The sequence below is a fragment of the Macrotis lagotis genome, chromosome 1 (genome assembly GCF_037893015.1).
Source record: "Macrotis lagotis isolate mMagLag1 chromosome 1, bilby.v1.9.chrom.fasta, whole genome shotgun sequence".
Taxonomy (NCBI): domain Eukaryota; kingdom Metazoa; phylum Chordata; class Mammalia; order Peramelemorphia; family Peramelidae; genus Macrotis; species Macrotis lagotis.
Window position 1 is genome coordinate 712,591,040 of NC_133658.1, and position 15,129 is coordinate 712,606,168.

A 15,129-nucleotide genomic window follows, 5' to 3' on the forward strand; every position below is an offset into this window, starting at 1 on the left:
TAAGAAACTAGTCCTTTGTCAGAAATACTAGTTGTAAAAATTGTTTCCCAATTTAAAACATTTCTTTTGATATTGGTTGCAGAGGTTTTGTTTATGTAAAAGCTTTTTAATTTAATGAAATCAAAATTATCTAGTTTGTATTTAATGATGTTCTCCATTTCTTCCTTGGTCATAAACTGCTCCCTTTTCTTAGGTCTGAAATATAAACTATTCTTATATCACCTAGTTTGCTCATAATATTTTTTATGTCTAAATCCTGTACCCATTTTAATCTAACCTTTTGACAAAAACTGTCAGAAAATCTGGAAAGAAGTTTGGAAGAAACTAAGGATAGATGAAAATATCACCCTGAATACTAAGATAATGTGAAAATGGGTTCATGCTTTAATAAATACCATAAGCAAATTTGGGGAGATAGTTTACCTTGAAAAAGGGAAGAGTTTATAAACAAAAAAGATCTAGAGAACATTGCATGATATAAAATGGATAACTCCTACTGGATTATATCAAATAAGTTTTGTACAAACAAAACTAATGGAATATATTAGAAGGAAAATGGGGAAAATTTTACAGTAAGTTTCTCTCATAGATGCATCTTCAAATTTATAAAAATGCAAGTCATGCCCCAATTGATAAATCAAAATTTATGGTCAGTCATTTTAACATGAAGAAATAGCTAACTATAACCATATAAAAAATACAAAAACCTAAATCACTTTTAATTAGAGAAATGCAAAGTGAATCAATGATAAGATGCCACTTCCCACCTATAAGAGTGACTAATATAATAGAAAAGCAAACTGACAAATCTTATAGAAGGGACACTTGCATTTTTGATGGTGTTATAAACTGATCAAACTATTCTGGGGAGCAATTCAACACTATGTCCAAAGGTTTATAAAATTGTTATAAAATTATATACATACTTTTGAACATAGCAATAGTACTATCAAGTATATAATTCAAAAAGAAAAAAGAAAATGACCCATATGTACAAAGATATCGCAGTACTTTATGTGGTGTCTAAGAATTGCAAAATGAAGGAATTCTCATCCAGTGGTTTACAACTGAAGAAATTTTGGTATATGATTTGGGATAGAATATAATTGTGCTATAAGAAATTATGAACAAGGTGATTTTTTTTAAAACCTGAGAAAACCTATATGAAGTGATGCAAAGTGAAGTAAGTAGAATCAACTCATTGTATATAGTAACAGCAATATTATATGATAATCAACTGCGAATAACTCAGCTATATTTGACAATGCAATACTCCAATATAATTCCAAAGGACTTTCAATGAAAAGAACCATCCCACCTCTGGAGAAAGAATTGATTCTGAATGTAAATTGAAGCAAACTTCTTTTAATTTTCTTGAGTATTTTTGATGTTATGTTTCACAGCTAGTCTAAAATTTAGCTAGGTTTTGTGTAATTGCATATGAACAACTTAAGTCTAATTGATTTCCTTCCCAATGATAGGGTAAGGGAGAGTGATAGAAAATGTAGAAATCAAAATTTTAAACAAAAGTTTAAAATTTGTTTTATGTATGTGGGTGGTTCCAAGATGCCAGAGTAAAGACAAGGACACCCATGAGCTCTCCCCAAACTACTACAACTACCTTTAATAATGACTCTAAACAAATTCTAGAATGGTAGTATCCACAAAATGACTGAGTGAAGCAATTTTGCATTTCAAGACATCTTGGAATTTCATGAACAGTTCTGTTACACCAAGGTTAGAAAGGGCTCACAGCACAGCCTGGACTAGATCAGAGCAAAACAACTCCAATCATCCAGGAACACACCTCAGGCTACCTTGATTCATGACAGCAGTGGTGGTTTCCAGACCACTCTGCTCAGGGATTGCTAAGGAAAATTGAAAAAGTCAGCACAAAAACTCCAACAGAGTAAAGTGAGAGTGGAGTCCAGTCTAGAACAAGTCTAGAGAGTCACCTGGAAGCTTCTTCTAGAGAGCTCATCCTATGTATGGTAAAGAGTCCAGGAGAGGTGGCAAAAGTCTCTTTGATTTCCCTGAGGAAGGATTTTTCACTCATACTCAGATCCAGGTTGCAATATGGGGTCCCAGTCCCAGGAAAATGTTCAAAAGCACAATGTAGCTTTACTGTTGCAGCACAACAGGGAGTCTACTTACAATTCCAGTGTAGAAAGGAATGCTTGTGGTTGTCCACAGACCAGAGTACAGGAAAGTAGTCATAAATTCGCATAAGACATTGAAGGAATTGAGAACTTGCAGCCCTCTGGGAGGCATCTCTAAAAACAACTGAAAAAACTCTCAAAACCTTGTGTACTCCACCCTGGAAGCAGAGCCCCGCCTTAACAGAGAGTTAAAATCAAGGCATAGGTTGGGGAAATGAGCAAACAACTGAAGTAAAAGTAGACAATTACTTTGGTCCTAAGGAAGATCAAAGTATACACTTAGAAGAAGAAAACAAAGTTAAAATGTCTGCATACAAAGCATCCAAGAAAAATATGAATTTGTCTCAGGCTAAGGAAAAGCTGAAAAAAAGATTTTGAAAACTAAGTAAGGTAGCTAAAGGAAAAATTGATTAGACAAATGAGAGCAATGTAGGAAAATCATGAAATCCAAGTCAAAAATTTAAAAAAATACTGATGAATATAACATCTTAAAAACCACTCAGAGTCAAATTGAAAGAGCAGGCCACAGAGGTCTAAGAGGAAAAGAATGACTTAAATAGCAGAACTGGCCAAATAGAGAAAGAGATACAAAGGTTTTCTGAAGAAAATAATTCCTTGAAATATAGAATCGAACTAAGCGAAGCTGATGATTTTGTGAGAAATAAATAATGAACCAAAGCAAAAGAATGAAAAATAGAAGAAAATGTGAACTATCTCATTGGAAAATAAACTGACCTGAAAAAAATACAGGAGAGATAATTTAAAAATTATTGAACTCTTTGAAAGCCATGATCAAAAAAAGAAGCTAGATGTCATTTTTCAAGAAATTATTCAGAAAAACTGACCTTATATCTTAGAAACAGAAGGTAGAATAGAAATGGAAAGAATCCACCAATAACCTCCTGAAAGAGATCTCAAAGTGAAAGTTACTTCGAATATTATAGTCAACTCTCAGAACTCCCAAGTCAAGGAAAAAATATTGCAAGCAACTAGAATAAAGCAATTCAACTATTTTGGGGTTAGAGTCAGGACAACTCAAAATTTTTAGCAACTTTTACATTATGATATCATTGGGCTTGGAATATGATATTCTATAAGGCAATGGAGCTTGGAATAACACCAAGAATCTACTGCTCAGCAAAACTGAAGATACTCTTTCATGAAAAAGGATGGATATTCAGTGAAATTGAGGACACTCAAACTTTCTTGATGAAACAACCAGAGAAGAACAAAAAATTCAAATCTTCAAATGAGTTTGAAAGTACAATATCTTAAAAGATGGGTTTAAAGGCAAAAAAAAATGTTGGAGTTATTTCACATAAAAGAGGCAAGGAAAAGATTCTGCTTCAGAGTGTAAGTCCCCCTTCCCCCTTCCGAGGGGAAGGTGAGCAGGAGTGAGTGAGACTTACTTTCATTGGAATTGGCTCAGAGAGAGAATAACATATACACTCAAGTGAATATAGAAATATATCATACCCTAGAGGAAAGAGATTAGAGAAAGCAGGGCCTAAAATAAAAGAGGAGGGAAACATTTAACAAAATGCTATAAGTCATTTTTTATTCTCTTTTTAGGTTTTTGAAAGGCAAATGGGGTTAAGTGGCTTGCTCAAGGCCACACAGCTAGGTAATCATTAAGTGTCTGAGGCCGGATTTGAACTCAGGTACCACTGACCCCAGGGCTGGTGCTCTATCCACCACACCACTTAGCAGCCCCTTAAGTCATTCTTGATAGGAGAAACTTGGGTTACAACAATTTTAAGGTATTACCTTAAATAGAGAGAAAATATTTGTAACTTTTGAAAAATGTATTACTGTAAGAGCAATTAGGAAAAAATATATGGAGCTAGGTGACTCAGTAGAAATTTTTGAAAAACTTGAATGAATTACAGGTGGAAACCTACCAAAAATGAATCAGAGGACTTCAACATTCCCCTCTAAAAATTAGGTAAATATAGTAAAACAATAAATAAGAAAAAAGTTAAGAAAGCAAATAAAAATTTAGAAAAGTCAGATATGCTAAATATAAGAAAATAGGAATAGAAAGAATTAATTTTGTTATCCTTAGCAATATGAAGCATCAAAAAAATAAAAAAAACAAATTCACAATCAAATGAAGAAAGTGGGAATGTTTAAAACATTATTTTTAGAACATAATGCAATAAAAAAATCTACATGCAATAATGGACAATTTAAAGAGAGGTTAATATTAAATGGAAATTGAATATCCCAAAATAAAACCTTAAATGGGTCTAAGAACAATTCATAGTAAAAATTGATAATTGTTTAAAGAAAATGACAACAGTGAGAAGATATCTCATAATTTATGAGATGAAGTCAATGTGATATTTAGGGGGAAATTCACATATCTAATTGCTTGCATCAATAAATAAACAACAGTTCAACAAATTGGACAAGCAAATAAAAAAGCACTTGGGAAAGAACTCATTAAACATCCCCAAATAAATGCCTAATTCAATGTCAAAATCATAGTATAGACTAATAAAAGTGAAAGTACAAAAACCACTGAACCATTAATTAAAACCAGGAACTAATTTCATGTGAAAAAGTAAAATAGAGAAACTATCAGTTAATTGGACTTTTTAAGCGAAGCAAAGAAGAAAATCAAATTCCTAGTTTCAAAAATGAAAAGGGTGAATTCACTAACAATAAAGAGAAAATTAAGAAAATTGTTAGGACCTATATTGTGCAATGATATGAAAATAAAGGTTATAAGTGAAATTTATGAAAGTTTATAAATAAAATAAATAAATACATATCTATAAAATATACATTACCCTTATTAACAGAGGAGGAAATGAAATATTAGTAAAAATTTATAAAAAGAAATCGAACAAGCCTTCAATGAACTTCTAAAGAAAAAATCTCCAGAGCAAGATTGATTCACAAATAAATTCTACAAAATATTTAAACAAACACTAAATACCCCCACAACCAAGATCAAAAGAAATGTAAATTTGGAAACAATTTTTACAACTAGTATGTCTGACAAAGAACTCATTTCTAAAATGTACAGAGAAATGAGTCAGATTGTCAAAAAAAACCCAAGCCATTTCTCCAACTGACAAATGGTCAAAGGATATGAAAATGCAATTTACAGATGAAGAGCTCAAAGTGATCCATAGTCATATGAGAAATTGCTCTAAATCACTACTTATTAGAGAAATGCAAATTAAAGCATCTCTGAGATACCACCTCACACCTCTCAGACAGGTCAATATGACCAGAACAGACAATGATCAATGTTGGAAGAGATGTGGAAAATCTGGGACATTATTACATTGATGGTGGAGCTGTGAACTCCTCCAACAACTCTCGAGAGCAGTTTGGAATTATGTCCAAAGGGCAACAAAAATGTCCATACCCTTTGATCCAGGACCCAGAAGAGATTATGAAAAAGGGTAAAAGCATCACTTGCACGAAAATATTCATAGCAACCCTATTTGTGATGGCAAAGAATTGGAAATTAAATGAGTAACCTTCAAATCGGGAATAACTTAACAAACTGTGGTATATGTATGCCATGGAACACTATTGTTCTATTAGAAACCAAGAGGGATGGGAATTCATGGAAGCCTGGAATGATTTGCATGAAATGAAACTGAGTGAGATGAGCAGAACCAGAAAAACATTGCACACTCTAACAAGCAACATTGGCGTTATGATCAAACTCAATGGACTTGCTCATTCCATCATTACAACATTCAGGCAAAATTTGGGGTTATCTGTGATGGAGAATATCATCTGTATCGAGAGAAAAAAATTGTGCAGTTTGAACAAAGACTATTACATTTAATTTTTTAAAAAAATTAACTTTTTAATAAATTTTGCTATCTCTTATATGTTATTTTCATTCCTTAAGCATATGATTTCTCTCTCATCACATTCAACTTAGATCAATGTATACCATGAAAACAATCTAAAGACTAACAGACTGCCTACTATAGGGGTTGGGAGGAGGGAAGCAAGAGTAGGTGAAAAATTGCAAAACTCAAAATAAATAAAATCTTTTATTTAAAAAAAAGAAATACTAATCCCAATATTATGTATTATTGGGAAAAGTAGTTGAAGAAGAAATTATATCATAATCCTGTAAATCCTATGAAATAAATAGTATGCTTGTATCTAAATCAGGTAGAGCCAAAACAGAGAAAGATAATTGATTAATTTGTCTATTATTTATGCAATCATTTGAAATAAACTATTAGCAAAGTAATTACAGTAATATATCACAAGGACTTTATACTATAACCAGTTGATATTTATAACAGGAATAAAGGATTAAGTCACTATTTAGAAAATTAGTAGTGCCACTGATCATAGCAAAACCAGTGGAAACCACATGATTATCTCAAGAGAATCAGAAAAAAAAGATGGACATGATGCAGCAGCCATTTATATTTAAAAAAGAGAGAGTATAGGAGAAAATATTAACAATGTAAAATGATAAGTAATATTTATTTGTCAGCATCAACAAAGGGGCAGTTACATATTGGATAGAGCACCATCCCTGGAGTCAAGAGGACCTGAGTTCAAATGGGATCTCAGATATTTAATAATTACCTAGCTGTGTCACCTTGGAAAAGTCCCTTAACCCATTGCCCTACAACTACCCCTCTACCCAACTCCCCCCCAAAAAAGGATGGAAGAACAAAAAGCAACAGCAAACATTATTTATAATGAAGATAAGTTAGAAGCCTTCCAAGGGCAAACACTGATGAAGCCATGATACTCATTATGAACTTTATTAATTGGTATTATACTCAGAATATTAATTATAACAATAAAAGAAGAAAAAGAAACTGAAGGAATTAGAATAGGCAATGAGAAAACAAAACTCTCACTCTTTGCAGGTAGTATAATGGCATACTTAAAGATTTCTAAAGAATCACCTAAAAATACTTTAAACAACACCTTAAACAAAATAGTGGAATGAAAAGTAAATCCAAATAAATTATCATCATTTAATATATTTCTAGAAATGTTAACAGCAAAAATAAAATAAAACCTACATTTAAAATCTCCATAGACAACATCAGTTCTCTCACAAACCAAACACAGAAACTATGTGAATGCCACTAGAAAGTACTTTTCACTCAAAAAAGTTAGATCTAAATAATTGGAAAAGTATTCATTGCACTTGAATAGGCTGATTCAAAATGATAAAAATGACAATTCTCTCAAAAGTGATGTATGCCTTTAATGAAATACCAATAAAATTAACAAAAATATTTTATTCGGCTATAAAACATAATAACAAAATTCATTTGGAGGAATGAAAGTTAAAGAAACATGGAAGAGCTGGGAGCAGAGAGCAGAGAGCTAGCCTAGGGGAAGTAGTTGAGTGAAGAAAGAGGACCGAATTTAGCCATGAAGGCTTTGGTTGAAGGAACAGTGGGCTCTAAGACCAACTTATCTATGGAGTCTTTGGCTGAGGACGCAGAGGTCTGCGGAGTTCCGGTGGCGCTGGAGTGCAAGTTCCACCACAGAGAATTGAAGAGTGTGGCTAGACATCGATCCACTCAGCTGGGGCTGTGAGTTACATATATTCAGGAAATCCCTTTTCCCAGAACAAACACAGTAAAAACCTCCCTAACCCCACAGTCTCAGGCATGGGCAGCAGAGCTCCCTCAGCAGAAAAGTGAGACTAACATTCTCTCCACAGGGCCTAGCACACGTTTTTCAAAGATAATAGCATGCAGACTGCAAACCACCCCCTCCAGGTCTAGGGAGAGGGCCTCAAATCAAGATTGCAGACACTTCAGAGAATGTAACCAGAACCCCCTACTGGCTAGTCAACTTGTATTTACTTAAACCCAGTGAGCAAAGCCTCTAGTGTTTTCAGAAGCATACATCTGTGAGCCAGCCCCTCCCCAACATAATATCTTAGGAAAAAGGAGAAAGGACTGTGGAAAGGGGTCCCGCACACTTTCTTGCCTGTGCTTTGATATGTACATGACCACAGCAATTCCCTCTGCACTGGAGCTGTAAAGAAGGGGCTTGCTCACCTATCTTGGTGTGGAAGCCCAAACTGCAACCTGGATCTGAGTATGGGCAAACAGCAGAGTCCTACCCTGAGGGAGTGCAGAGAAATTTCTGCAGTCTCCCCTGACCCCCTGACTGTCTGTGGGCTGTGTTCTAGAGGTAAAGGCTGTTTTCTCTATATTCTAGCTAAAGGTTCTGCAGCCAGTGCTCTTCACTCCACACTCATTCTGGTCTAGCAGATTTCTCTCCCTGGCCCTTCAAGCTGTTCCCAGGCTGTACTAGGCTGGGGCTATTTACAGCTCCCGGTCCTGGTGAAACAAACCTTTCCTGTGGAACTTCTATGTTATCTTGGACTGGGAAAATGTATCACTCAGTCTTTCTGTGGGTTCTGCCCCTTTAAATTTTGACAGCTTTCAGAGTTTGGGGGGAAGGAGTTCCCGGGAAATGTTGCCTTCACATTGCCATTTTGGCTCTGCCCCCAGAAAACTTCTTTAAAAATGGAATTTACCAATTGAAAAAGGAGTTGCAAAAGGTAAATGAAGAAAATTATCTTTTAAAAAAGAGAGAATGGAATCTATGGAAAATAATGATTTATGAGAAAACAAGAATCTGTTAAACAATAGAAAAAAAATCAAAAAAATAGAAGAAAATGTAAAATACCTCTTCAGTAAAACCACTGACTTCAAGAATAGAACCAAGAGAAACAACCTAATAATAATTGGACTTCCTGAAAACATTGAAGAGAAAAAAAATAGCCTGGACATAATATTATAGGATTTAGTAATGGAAATAATCCTTGATATCCTGGAACCCAAGGGCAAAGTAGTTATTGAAACAATATCTCGGTCCCCTCCAGAAAGGGAACCCAAGGAACATTATGGCCAAATTCCAGAACTATCAGACAAAAGAGAAAGTCCTGCAAAGCAGGCAGAAACAAGCAACTTAGATATCAAGTAGCCACAGTAAGGATTACACAGGACCTGGCTCCATCAACATTTAGGGATCTAAGGGACAGGAATGTGATATTTTGACATACAAGGAAGCATGTAGCCAAGAATCCACTATCTGGCAAAACTGAGCCTTCTCTTCCAGGGAAAAAGATGTACAGTTAACAAAATTGGAGACTTCCAACTTCTGCTGATGAAAATACCAGAGCTAAATAGAAACTTTGAACATCAAAGAGGGGGCTAAAGAGACACTTGAAAAGGTACAAAAGGAAAAAGGTAAAGGTAAAGAAAGGTAAAGAAAAGAAAGATAAACAAAGGTAAAGAAAATGGTAAAGAAAAAAGTTCTATCCAATAAGCTGAAACTATCTAGCAGAAAGATTCTTTTAACTCTTAAGTATTGTAATACTATTAGAGAGAATATAGTTAGCCAGAAGTGATGGACACTCATGATTTATCTCTGAATCTCAGAGAATGATTAAAAATAATATCTCCATAAAAAGGTGGAACAGTAAAGAGTCGGAGGAGGGAGGAGACGGAATGGGGTAAATAACATTACATAAAGATGTAAAAAAGGATCTATTGCAATAGAGGGGAAGAAAGGAGGAGGTGAAAACCACCTGAATTCTACTCTCATCTGATCTGACAGAAAGTTAACATACACACACACACACACACACACACACACACACACACACACTCAGTTAAATTGAGAAACTTATCTTTCAAGTATTAAAAAGAGAAAGGGGGATATAAAGTGAAAAAAGGGGGAAATATAAACATAGAGAAGATAGAATGGAGAGAAATAAAGAGGTAGTAATTATTACTTTGAATGTGCTTGGGATGAACTCTCCCATAAAAAGTAAGTGAATAGCAGACTGGATTGGAAAATAGAATCCTACAATATGCTGTTTATAAGAACCACTTTTGAAGAAGAGAGATAATATGGAGTAAAGATAAAAGGTTGGAGTAAATATATTTTGCTTCAGTTGAAGTAAAAATAGATTTCATTAAAAGAGATAAGGAAGGAAACTATATCCTGCTAAAAGGTACCACAGACAATGAAGCAATTTAAATACTAAATGTGTATGTACCAAGTGGTAAAGCATCCAGATTTTTAGAGGAGATGTTGAATGAGTTACAGCAAGACACAGAGAGCAAAACTCTACTTGTGGGAGGCCTCAAACTCCAGCTCTCAGATTTAGATAAATCTAATCCTAAAATAAACAAGAAGGAAGTTCAGGATATAAATTGAATGTTAAAAACCTAGATATCATAGACCTTTGGAGAAAGTTGAATGGGGATAGAAAGTATTATACTTTTTTGCTGCAGTACATGGCACTTGCACAAAAGTTGATCATGTACTAGGGCATAAAAATCTAATAATCAAATGCAGAAACACAATAATAGTGAATACATCCTTTTCAGTTCATAATGCAATAAAAATCATATACAATAATGGCCCAGGAAGAGATAGACCAAAAACTAATTGGAAATTAAATAACCTCATTTTAAAAAGTAAGTGGATCAAATAGAAAATTATAGAAAGAATAAATGATTTCATCCTAGATAATGACAATCATGAGACAACATAGTAAAACTTATGGGATACAGGCAAGGTGGTTGTCAGGAGATGTATCTTTAAATGCATATGTGAATAAACTGGATTAAGAGGAAATCAAGGAACTAAACATGCAACTTAAAAAAAGTAGAGAAAGGACAAATTAACCCTCCCCAATTAAATACCAAATTAGATATTCTTTTTTTTTAATAGACAACACTCATTGGTCTTTATTTCTGATTGACAAAAATCTGCATTATTAAGACACAGGTAACAAAACTGAACTTTGTATTTAACCTGAGAAAATATATTCTACAGTTTGTAAAATTCTACTGGATAAGAAACAGCAACTGAGGAAGGAGCAAAAGCAATATGACACACGCAGGTTTTCCCTAGGAGGGAAGAACTACATTTGTATGTGAAGTCCATATTGCAAAATATAACTTTAAAAATTGAATTTTATAGAAAATGCAATAATGCTTACTTGGGTGAAGTATTCCTTACTTTAGGGGAGGATTGATGAGAACAGGTTTGAATTCAAATGCATATATATATATACACATACATATACATATACATATGCATATGCATATACATATACATACACATACACATACACATACACATACACATATACATATACATACACATACACATACACACACACACACACACACATATATATATATATATATATATATATATATATATATATATATATATAAAATGGCTTCTCAGTTACAAAATGGAAATAAAACTATTTAAATCATGCCACTAAGGTATCTTTGAAGGGAAAAAAACACTTTATCCAGAGTAGGCCCATTGCATGATTCTCTAGTATATATATATATATATACAATTTTAAAGTAACTGTGTGCTCATGAAGGATAAATCACTTCTTAAAGCATGCGCTATCAATTTTTCTTCTCTCTTTCAGATAATTGATTAATTGATCAATTTCAACATCATCATCATACTTTTCCACACATTTCCTAGGGAACCATCCTCATATTCTGGATCTATCTCCTGTAGCCAAATTATGAAGAATTTTGTCTCCAAACAACCAGTATCTGGTACCTAAATTTAGTTCTCATTTCTTTAGGCTAATCCAAGGTTCTTCACTACATGGGGGTTGTGAAGAAAGATTTGATACCTTTATTGAAATGGCAGCAAGCACCAGTACAATCAGCTATTAATGCTTCTTACACTCTTGTCAGCTTTCTGGTTCAACTGTTCAACTGTCCAGCTGTATGGATAACATACTTCTCTAATTGGCCATTCTAGTCCATCTCCTTCAGGAAAACCAAACCATGTAAACACCTGTTTAAAGTTCTGCCATCTACTTCCCATGTCATAGGGGAAAACAAAGATTTCCATCTTCCTAATAATACTGAATTCTCTTTGGCCTTCTCTTCAACCCACGATTCAATAGAAGTTTTATTTCTAAGAACTACTTTCATCTGGATAAAAAACAACATATCAACTGCTAGAGCTGTTCCTACAGCCAATCCCAATTCAAATAATGTGGCAGGAAATGCAGTGGTTTAATAGGAAGAGTATCTCTCTAAGTTGCACTCACACCAATCTTTACTGCATTCCAATCAAAGGAGATCTTATCATAAATCTGAATATATATGGTCATAACAAAAATGAAAGCAACATGAATACATCCCAGAGGAGCTAAGAGGAGAAACAATGTAAATGATGCATAATAGTGGTAACCACAATTGTTGATCCAAGGGCAAAGATGGTCCATCTTTATAATGCCTTTCTGCAGTGATGGGAATGTGGTGCCTTATATATGCCTGTCACACCTTACCAAACAGGACATACATACTGTCCTGAGCTTTCTCCAGTTTCCATCTTAGTGGAACATAGACAGGCCCCATGTATATGGCATTAAAGAAATTACAAAAAGTCATGACAGTCCAATTTATCAGCATGATGAAATTCACACTTCCTCCAGTTGTATGTAAAGGCCAACACCACAAAACTGAGTCAATCATGACCATTTTATAAAATACTGCTATAGCTCAACAGCTATAATGGGACACAGTGGCATTGTCTTTTTAACTCATGGACACTTTCAAATCTAATAACTGAGCATAGAACACCCATAATGATGGGAGTTATTTTCTATTTTAAAAACTTTGTAAAGTTCCTTTTTTGTATACACATTTTCATGTGTCATAAGTCCATGGGTCTTCAATAATACTCATGCCTTCAAAGTGTGGGATGCTAAATGTGAGAAAGTCATTTTAACTCTATGGTGTTCAGAGTTCATTGTCCTGATCAGAACAAGTGAATTTCATTGTTTAAAATCAAACTATGACTGGCTGGGCATCAAATCCCTCCACCTCTGAGGTCCCAAGCAACACTCTAGAAACAGGGCCACAATACATTCCTCTTCATTCCTGGTATCCTTTTGTTATAGGTTCCTCTGCCCTTCCTAGGGGGAAGAGAGTCAAATTAAAGGGCGCAAGCTATTAGTGAGCTCCTCTAGGTTACCACAGTCCTTCCCATGGAGCCTCTGTGTCTTCAAGGTCCTCTCAGGCACTACAAATTAGACATTATAAAAATTGTAGGAGAAATTAATAAAATCAAAAGCAAGAAAATTATTGAACTAAGATCTAAAACTGAGGGTTGGCTTTGTGAAAAAAATACAATAAAATTGCTAAATCTCTGATTAATTTGACAAACAAAAGAAAGTGGAAAATTAAATTACCAGTATCATAAATGAATAAGGTGAATTCAGCAACAAATGAGGAAGAAATAAAAGTAACAATACATAATTTTCTTGCCCAACTGTATGCTAATAAATTTGATATTCTTAATGAAATTATGAACACTTACAAAAATATAAATGGTCCAGGTTAAATGAAGAGGAAATTAAATATTTAAATAACCTGATCTCAGAAAAAGAAATTTAACAAGCTGTTATTGAACTTCCTTAGAAAAAAAATCTCCAGGACCTGAAGGATTCACAAGTAAATCCTATGAAGCATTTAAGGAACAATTGGCTCCAATTCTATAAAAATTCTTTGGCAAAATAGATGAGAAAGGAACTCTGCTTAACTCTTGCTATGACACATAAGCCAGGAATAGTCAAAACAGAGAGATAAAAGTGTATCCCTATCTCTCTAATGAATATAGACACAAAAATCTAAAATAAAATCTTAGCAAAGCGATTACAGCAAGTTATCACTAGGATAATACACTATGGCCAAGCAGGATTTATCCCAGAAATTCTGGGTTGGTTCAATATTAGGAAACTGTTGATTTAATTAATTATATCAGTAACAAACCTATCAGAAATCATGTGATTATATCAATAGAGAGATGCTAAAAAATGCTTTGAAATATATAGCACCCATTCCTACTAAAAACACTAGAGAGCATAGGAATAAATCAACTGTTCCTTAGAAGGATTAGCAGTATCTATCTGAAACCATCAACAAGCATTATATGAAATGGGGATAAGGTAGAGGCATTTCCAATAAGATCAGGGTAAAACAAGAGTGTCTGCTTTCACCACTACTATTCAATATTATGTTAGATGTTGTGGCTCGCTTCCTTGGGGCCCACAGAGGCGACCTCCCTTCAGGAGGGGAGCTACTGCCTTATGCCTCCAGCTCAATTTTATTATTGCTTAGCTATTACATATATACTGTTAGGTCTTCCGGGGTAGAACAAAGAATAATGAGGTATTTGTTTGGGGGGGGGGGGGTGTGCAAGCGATGTGTATACACAGCTTCTTGCATTACAGGGTAGGAGGGTACGTTAGGGAGGAGATGATAAGGTACAGCTGTGTCTAGTGCCCTTGGACAGTGGGGTGGAATGTCCAGCTCCCAAGGACTCCAGCTCACTTTATCTTTCAGGGCGGCAAGCCAGCTCCTGAGACTGTCCAGGTGGCGGTTTACTTGGAGATGATTTGTGTCATGGCTCTTAGAATAGCCTATGTACCCACATCTCCCCCCCCCCGTTTTTCATTTAGGACCTGGAGGGCCTGGATAGTCATGGCAGAGCCGATGAGGGCTTTTGCAGCTCTGAGCCAGTTAATCAAAGAACAGAGGAGGAGTAATAGACAAATAAGAATGAGAACCCCAAGAACAATTTTGTTTGGGGAAGTCCAGCTAAAAAAATCATGCAAGAGCATGTCTATGGAATCACTATCTAGTCGTGGTCAGATGACTGTGTCATTGAGGTCTAGGACCTTATATGTCATGTTGGCAAGCAGGGATTGCAAGTGGGAGTCCCACTGGGAGGAAAGCTGCTTATTGAGGAGAGTTTGAGCATGGGAAAGGTTTTGTACAAGGAATGGTTTCACACAAAAGGAGGTATATCTTGCATCACACATGGTCCTAATTTGCTGTTCTACAAAAGAGATTCGTTCATTAGTGAGGGCTAGCTGTTGGTTTAGGTTAAGGGTAGCTCCTCTCAGGAGATTATTAACCTCATTTTG

The 15,129-nt window shown here is 34.8% G+C and overlaps 1 pseudogene; it reads right to left on the reverse strand.

Annotated features, from left to right (window-relative positions):
• Positions 1-11,678: 11,678 nt before the first annotated feature.
• LOC141523542 (palmitoyltransferase ZDHHC6 pseudogene) lies at positions 11,679-12,861 on the reverse strand (annotated as a pseudogene).
• Between the last annotated feature and the right edge of the window lie 2,268 nt (positions 12,862-15,129).